A 7894-nucleotide genomic window follows, 5' to 3' on the forward strand; every position below is an offset into this window, starting at 1 on the left:
TTTCTGCAGCTGTACACTTTCTACTATTCTGAGTATGCAAGAGATGTGGCGAAAGCAACTTTTCTATCAATGGGATAAAGTGACATCTGAAAGGGTTAATGTGAGCAGACAGTCCAACGGCAAACCCAAGTAACTACCCTTTGCCATGGTACTCTTCATTCTATGAGGGCAAATTGGACGGCTTTGCGGGAAGTTAGTACGCTTGGCTGTATGAGCAAGGCTGATGCCTAGAGAGAGAGAGAGAGAGAGAGAGAGAGAGATAGAGAAATTTATTTACAGAAAGGCAGAGAGGTCGGCCTAGGCTATAACTTGCTCTGGCCTGCTACTCTACGCTGGGGTAAAGGGACGGGGAAGAAAAGGGCTGATGAATGATGAAGATGGTATAAGGAAGAGATGCGTATATACAAATTCACAGAGCTGTAGCATCTATAAATCCGTGCGTCCAGCCCCGTAGCTTGGAGAAAAGCTATAGTGGTACTTGTTATCAGGGCGGCGCTGTTTGCATTAGGTCAAGGACCTAAAAGAAACACGTCTGATCGCGGCCTCTTATGGATCCTTGCAATGGAAGAGACCAATTGCTGTCGTTCTTGCGCGTACGCGGGACACACGCATAATATATGATCAAGCGTTTCTGGCACCTCACAGTATTCACAGTTTGGGCTAGTATCACTGCCACCTATTATATGTCCATAACAGTTGCTGAATGCGACACCAAGGCGAATCCGGTGCACCATGCTTGTTTGGCTTCTTTTGAGCTTGTGAGGCATACGAAATTTAATTTCTTGGTTAAATTTGTCTACTCGCTTGTGTCGTCGATCAGGTTGCGTCCAGTGTTCCAATGTACGGTTGCGTATTACGCGACGAAGTAGGGCGTTTGTGTCTTTTCGTGAGAACGGAATACGTACTTCTGAAGCATTATCTAAAGCCGTTTTCGTTCAGCGTCTGCCTGTTCGTTTTCTATCACGCCACAGTGTGAAGGTATCCATTGAAAGGTGACATTGTGGCCATTTCTAGTTGCGTGGCCGAGATCCTCTGCATTTTCTATAGCCATGGAATAATACGGGCGCCGTCTGAGGACACAGTCAATCGTATGAATAGCTGAATTGCAATCGCAGAATATCGTTCATGCGTGAGGAGGCTCCTCGGAGAGAAATCGAAGTGCCTCCCAGATAGCAACAAGTTCTGCGGCAGTTGATGTTGGTCGAAGGTCTAGTTTAAACCGCCGAGCAAAGAACATATGTGGAACGACGAAGGCTGCAGTGGAGGCATAGGGTGTTACAGAGTGTTGCGTTCTCCAGCGTAGGGTACCCCGCCGCTGCCGAGTTGTTGCGACGCCTGTTTATCGAAGCTCGACCAACGTCACTGTTGTGTAGCGTGGTGTTGTCGGCAGGCATTCGGTAGACCATGGCGACCAGGCAAGGACGAGACGATTTCTAGTGCGAAACTTGCACGGTTTATTCAATGGTTGGTGAAAGAATAGGAGAAGGGAATGAAGTTAAAAAAATACATTGCGGGGCCCTTAAATAGGCCTACTAAAGTTGTAGGCGGGATCTTGCGCACGTCAACGTCACGTGATATGCAATGAGTTCCACGGTGCTTGGCGATGGTACCCATTCATCCGGTACCCACTCATATGGTACCCACTCATATGCGGTATTGGGTAGGTCTGGTCCTTCGTGATTTAGTTGAGCCTGCGGTAGTTGATACACGGTTGCGGCTCCTTTTTTGGGACCTCAACCAAGATAACAGGCGAGGTATAATCGCTCGCTCCGGGCTCTATTACACCTAGCTCTAACATCTTGTTTATTTCAGCGGCCATGACTTGACGTTGACGAGGAGAAACACTATAAGCTTTCGAACGAACTCGGTCCGATGATGTTAACTCGATATCGTGAACGATCACAGTGGTCCTGCCAGGTGTGTCTGAACATATGTCTTCAAATCCAAACACAAGTTCTCTCAGTTCGGCCCTTTGATTGGGATTCAACTCCGCCTGCTCTACTAGCTTGTCAGTGGTCTCATCAATGTCTGTTGCCCCCGTTACTGATCTTAACTCCGGGAAGTCGACAGGCATTTCCTCAAGTTGGTTAAGGGACATGTTCACAATGGCCTACCTCTGCCGGTAGGGTTTAAGTAGATTTCTGTGGTACACTTGTGTGTCCGTCGTTTTCCCGGTACCGTGATTACGTGGTTTGTTTCAGATAATTTCTGAATTATGTCAGCCGGTCCTTCCCATTTAACCTGTAGTTTGTTTTTCAGTGAGGGTTTCAGGATCATCACCTTTTCGCCAACTTCAAACCGTCGCGTTCGACCCGCCCTGTCATAGTAATGCTCAGCATTTTTTTGGGCCTTGCGCAGTTCCTGCTCAGTAATCATTGGGGCAAGGCTTACATTCACTAACTTTCTCCTGCATTCTGCCTCTCGAGACATTTCAGGCTCTGGCGCTTGCCTGACCTGTTCATTAGCTGGTGCACTTTCCGCATTATGCCCTATAGGGCTGTCCTGTTTGGTACTGGTTGACAAATCCTCCGACAAACCTATTTCCTCCACCACTGGACATTCGTACCCTGCCTTGGCCGCGAACTCCCTTGCCTTGGAACGAGTTATTGCTTGCACTATGCCCTCACTAAACCCAATTCCCCTGCGTTGCATCAAATCCTCAGATTTGTTAGAAAAAAATATATGGATACTGTGGCGGGAGATGTGTCGAGACGGCGGCTTCAGTGTCCAGTACTACAAAAGGGCCTTCGATGTGAATCTTTGCCACAGGGAGACAAACACTGGAGGTATCTACGGCTTGCCTTATCGAAGCACATTCTCCCGTGAACTGGCCTTCCTCCACGTACGACGGGTGCACCACGTCCATTGTGGCTGCCGAGTCGCGAAGCACCCCACACGGTTTGCCGTTTACCATAAGGTCTCGAATGTACGATTCTAGCAATTTCAGGTTTTCCACGTTGCTACTTAGTGACATCAACACTAGTTTGGGATTTCTGCACCCCACTGAGATATGGCCCGTTTGTGGCAGTTGTAGCAGAGTACTGGTTTCTTTGCCTCGAAAGCTTTTTTCTTTTCCCTTTCTGCTCTCCATTCGGGTGACTCCTTCCTTCCCTCGCTGCCCTCGTCACTATTTTTCACCGAATCTGACTTTTCCTTTGATTTATACCGACTCGGCGTTGACAATCGCTTTGGCTTGTCGGGTCTGTATTTATTCACCTCCTTCTTAGGAGCTTCGTTGCCTTCGAACTCATGAGGAACTAAGTACTCCTCAGCGATATTGGCCGCTCTCGTGATAGTGTCTACGCCTGGTCTATCCTGAAGCCAATAATTGATTACTGGCAGCCCGCAGTCTAACTGTTCTAAAGCAACGCACTGCATTGTCTTCTCGTCGTCGCAGAGTGCACCCTCTTCTCTGAGCCATTCCTTCAGGTTTACCTCCAAGGTGTATACAAAAACTGAGTATGATTCACCTTTGGTCGTCTCGACTTCCCTGAATTTTCGCCTGAATGTTTCTGCTGATAATCTATACTTTTTAAGAAGGTTCGCTCTGACTTCATCGAAGTCCTCTGCTTCTTTCCCCATGCCGGCGATGATATCAGCTACCTCACGTGGCAGCAACGTAAGCAAGCATAGCGGCCACGTGGTTCTCGCAAATTTTGCCTTCTCACACGTACGCTCAAACTGCACCAGAAAAAGATCTATGTCCCATCGTACTGCGTAAGGTGCCATCAAGTCTGTCACTCTGGGTTCGATTTCTCGTGCCTCTGTGCTAGGTCTTACAGTATTTTGAGCCTTCCGAAACTCAATATCTAGGCGCCTCATTTCGAGGTCGCGCTCTTCTTTGGCCACACGTGCAGCCCACTCTTCCTTTTTTTCTAAGCGCTTACGCTCTTCTTCCTTATTCGCTATGATCTTTAGGCATTCCTTCAGTTCATCGTCGTCTGCCCCGCTCGCTTCGATCGCCTCAATGACCTCCGGCTTTCTCTTTAATTCGGCAATTCGGAGGCCCAACTCTCTGGCCAAGCTCAACAATTCCGGCTTCTTTAGTGTCTTTAAGTTCATGGCTGCCCTTATTGCTGCTAACTCTTCACTCTATAACAACCTTGACGTACTCAAAACTTCCCTCAATGGTTAAAGAAAAATCACTGCTCTGTACTTCTCAAAAGAAAAAAATACGTAAAGCCAAGTGATATCTTCGTGATGAAAAGCCGTGAACTCACCATATGCAGTCAGGAATCCTGACACCTTCCTTCCGAACGTTGTCACCAAGACGAAGAGGCTGTGGAAGATGTCGTCCAAAGTTGGCGTCTCCAGGATAGCGTATCCCAATTGCTGCCAACCAGTTGTTGCGTTCTCCAGGGTAGCCTACCCCACCGCTGCCGAGCTGTTGTGACGCTATTGCCGAGTTGTGGCGACGTTACTATTGGGTAGCGTGGCGTTGTCGGCGGGCTGCAAGCATCTGGTAGACCATGGCGATCAGGCAAGGACGAGGTGATTTCTATCGCGAAACTTGCATGGTTTATTCAATGGTTGGTGAAAGAATAGGAGAAGAGAATGAAGTTAAAAAAGTACATTGCGGGGCCCGAAAAATAGGCCCACTAAAGTCGTACGCGGGATCTTGCGCACGTCAGCGTCACGTGATATGCACTGAGTTCCACGGTGCTTGGCGACGGCACCCACTCATCCGGCGATCTCTCACGAGCCTGCCTCCGCCGGGGCATCCCGCAGGTCCGCGATAGTAGACGCTCTTCCTTTCTTCCAGGCGAGGTTGGTTCGCGGAAAGGGCGTCTAGTTGCGGAAGGGTGGCTGATGCGCTCTCTCCTGTAGAGCTTGATAGTTCGAGGAAAGGGCTCCTCTAAAGTCGCACACACAGAAAGGGGCCTGTAAGCACTGCGGGATTCCAGCCAGACCGGCTACTCCTCCAGACAACCACAACAAATTGCATTTCGATGAGGCATGGTGGTCGAGCATCTTTTTTGCACGAGGGGCTACACGCCAACCGGAACAAGAGCCATCGGTATACACGTGTACAGTAGCTCTGTAGCCTGCAAAAATGTGTGACAGGGTAAGTTGCTTGAGGCCAATAGATGTAACGCATGATTTTTTAATAATTCCAGGGATCTGCAATGTAACGAAAGGTTTAGGCAGAACCCACGGGGGTATTCTCGGAATACAGGCGGGAGAAAATCTTGACAGTGGAACACTCTGACGACGCGAAATAGTCCTTGAAAAGCTGGAACCTTGGTGGGTGGCCGGGAGCGATCACAGGGGATGGTATCTGTGTCGGGTCAACACGTGAAGGCACATTGGAAGTGGCTCGCAGAGCAAGTATACCCCAATAGGACAAGCATGTACTTCCGCTATTGTTCTATTGGTTGACATGCATCGTGGGAGGCCCAAACATGTGCGCAATGCTTGAGCTTGAATGCTCTCCAACGCACCAACGCGCACACACAGCTAAGTCCCTTGCTTGAGAGCGCCGGCATGCTGTACCGTATATACCTTACGAATAGTGCTGGTACAACTGGAGTAATGATGACTCCGAGGGGCCCGATCTTGTTCCTGCAACGACGCGAAGGACATGAACAAAACTCTTCAGCTTTGACTTGAGTGCAGCGACGTGTCTTGACCAAGATAATCCCCAGTCTATGACTAAGCCAAGGAACCTGTGGTGTGTAACTGTAGGTATCGCTACTCCGTTAACGATTATCAGAAACCAGGTCATTCGTCTTCGCGTGAATGCAATCACAGAACATTTTTTTGTTGAGAGCTGGATGCCTCGACGCCGCAGATACTTAGCTGTGATTATCACTGCACCTTGAAGCGTAGCACGCATTTGGGGACTGGTGGCTCTAGATGCCCATATGCATATGTCGTCCGCATATGTGCTAAACTTCACCGTGTCAGGAAGTTCAGATGCAAGGCCGACCAATGCAACATTGAGGGCTGATGCCTAGCACGTAGGCAAACTCTCTCGAAACTGGCAGAGGGTACCATGCGGCCCATCGCAGGCAATCGCGAGCCCTCACTTTCCAGAGCATCGGTGACCCACTCTACAGCGCTTTCCACACATAAAGCACACCTTCTTACCCGGCGCGCGCTCATTCCTCTCCACAACTTCTAGGTGTGGGACGGATTTCCCAGGCCATCTTTGATTTGTCGAGCAGCGCCGGTCCTCTTGTATAATGGTTCCGAGTCGATACAAGCTCCGTGAAATACCCATGAATTAAAGGATGCATGTGGCAAGAAAACTCCGTTGCACGTTATGTAATTAATGTGCTCTGATATGTTAGTAATAAATGAAACTTTTATTTGCATTTGGCAAGTTGCGGTAGCTGTGTAAAGTAGAATGCTAACCGATAAGACACACAAAAATGTTTTGTATACATTGAGTGCGAATGTCAAAATGACGCCTTCTTGAGCGCACTCGTACGATAAAATTCACAATGTGTTTACGCTTGTGTGGATATTTATTCCTCTTTTTGGTGCTCCTTCAATGCCCCATTTCACACATGGTGAACAGAAGGGCAAGAAAATCGCTCATGCTGTTTCTACGCTCAACGACAGCGTTACATCTGGTGTGTTAGCATACTGTAACTTATTGACGCACCGTGACACAGCACTTCTTCAATCCAGGACATCTGACCTTTGGTATTCGAGTATGGCACCGTACTTTACAAGTTCCTCCAGCCAAAGAGCAGGCATTCATTGATGCTGCATAGTAAAAAATAAAAAAAAAAGTTAGTATAAGTGAAGAAGAGGAAAGCTTCGAGAGTTATGAATAGTTAATTTTAAGGCGACTTTCGTAAGAAAACGCAGGAGAGCTAATACTGCTTCTTCTTTCCTTCTCTGGCTTTCTGGACCATTTTATTGTCGATTTATTTCAAGAAGGTTGCTTGCGGGATATCTACCTGTGTTTACCATTGGCATTTCACTCACATTGGTAAAAAGAAGTAGCCACAATTTTTACATTATACTTTACAAGACTTACAGGACTTATGGTTAAAAGACTGTGTGACAAATACTTTAATATACTTTATAAGTAGAATACTAGGCTGGCGGAAAAGCCGATGGATTCAAAATGTTGCTTTCAGGTGAAAACTTTTCACCTGAAATTTCAGATGAATATTCAGGTGAATATTTTAAAGAAAATATTGTTTCGTTTGTCATTGGAGGCAACGCTATTAACGTCTGCTTAATGTCTGCAGCTCTCAGACCTACATGGTTGGCAGCCTACAATCGCGATCAGGAGGCCCGATCGCGATGCCCGGATCGCGATTGTCCAGATCCGGATCGCGCAAGATCACGATCACAAATGACTACAGCAACACTGGACCCGGATCAATGTCAATTCAAATCGGACCCGATCGCGATCAATTATGACCGTGTGACACGTATTAAAGCGCTGAAATTGCATCCATATAGCTAAGGTTTCCATTCTTCCTGTAACAAATTTTCGCCTTATTACTTCCACGTGACAGGCGAAATTGTGTTGTTTGCCACAGAATCGTTCCGTCAATACCTGAATTCAACATAGCATTGTACACCATTCGCAGAAGATTTTACACTCAAACCTCAATTAAGAAATGTCTTGCACTAGTATAGGTATGTCTGGCCTAGTTGGTACATGGTTAACCTAGATGAGATGACGAGAAAAAGACGAGTACACAAACGCACATGAAATTAAATGGCGCTTGTCGCGTACATTTCATGTTTCTTCGTGTGCTCGCCTTTATCGTGCCGCCACATGAAGATCAAAAAGTGTAAAATAGCGTTTTCACACCAGGACTGAACTTCAGAAGAAGTGAACATTACCATAACTCGCTTTATCACAGTTGGCCATGCGACGTACTCTTTCATTTGATGTTTAGTGTAACACACACACACACACACA

General features: G+C 47.3%; 1 long non-coding RNA gene across 1 annotated transcript in view; it reads right to left on the minus strand.

The window, feature by feature from the left end:
- Nucleotides 1-6451: 6451 nt before the first annotated feature.
- Nucleotides 6452-7894, minus strand: part of LOC140217387 (uncharacterized) — a 26877-nt gene continuing 25434 nt past the window's right edge. Inside the window, exon 3 of the long non-coding RNA XR_011893942.1 lies at nucleotides 6452-6714. This is a non-coding gene — a long non-coding RNA (uncharacterized lncRNA). The remainder of the gene's footprint in view (nucleotides 6715-7894) is intronic.

This window comes from Dermacentor andersoni, chromosome 4 (assembly GCF_023375885.2).
Source record: "Dermacentor andersoni chromosome 4, qqDerAnde1_hic_scaffold, whole genome shotgun sequence".
NCBI classification, from domain to species: Eukaryota; Metazoa; Arthropoda; class Arachnida; order Ixodida; family Ixodidae; genus Dermacentor; species Dermacentor andersoni.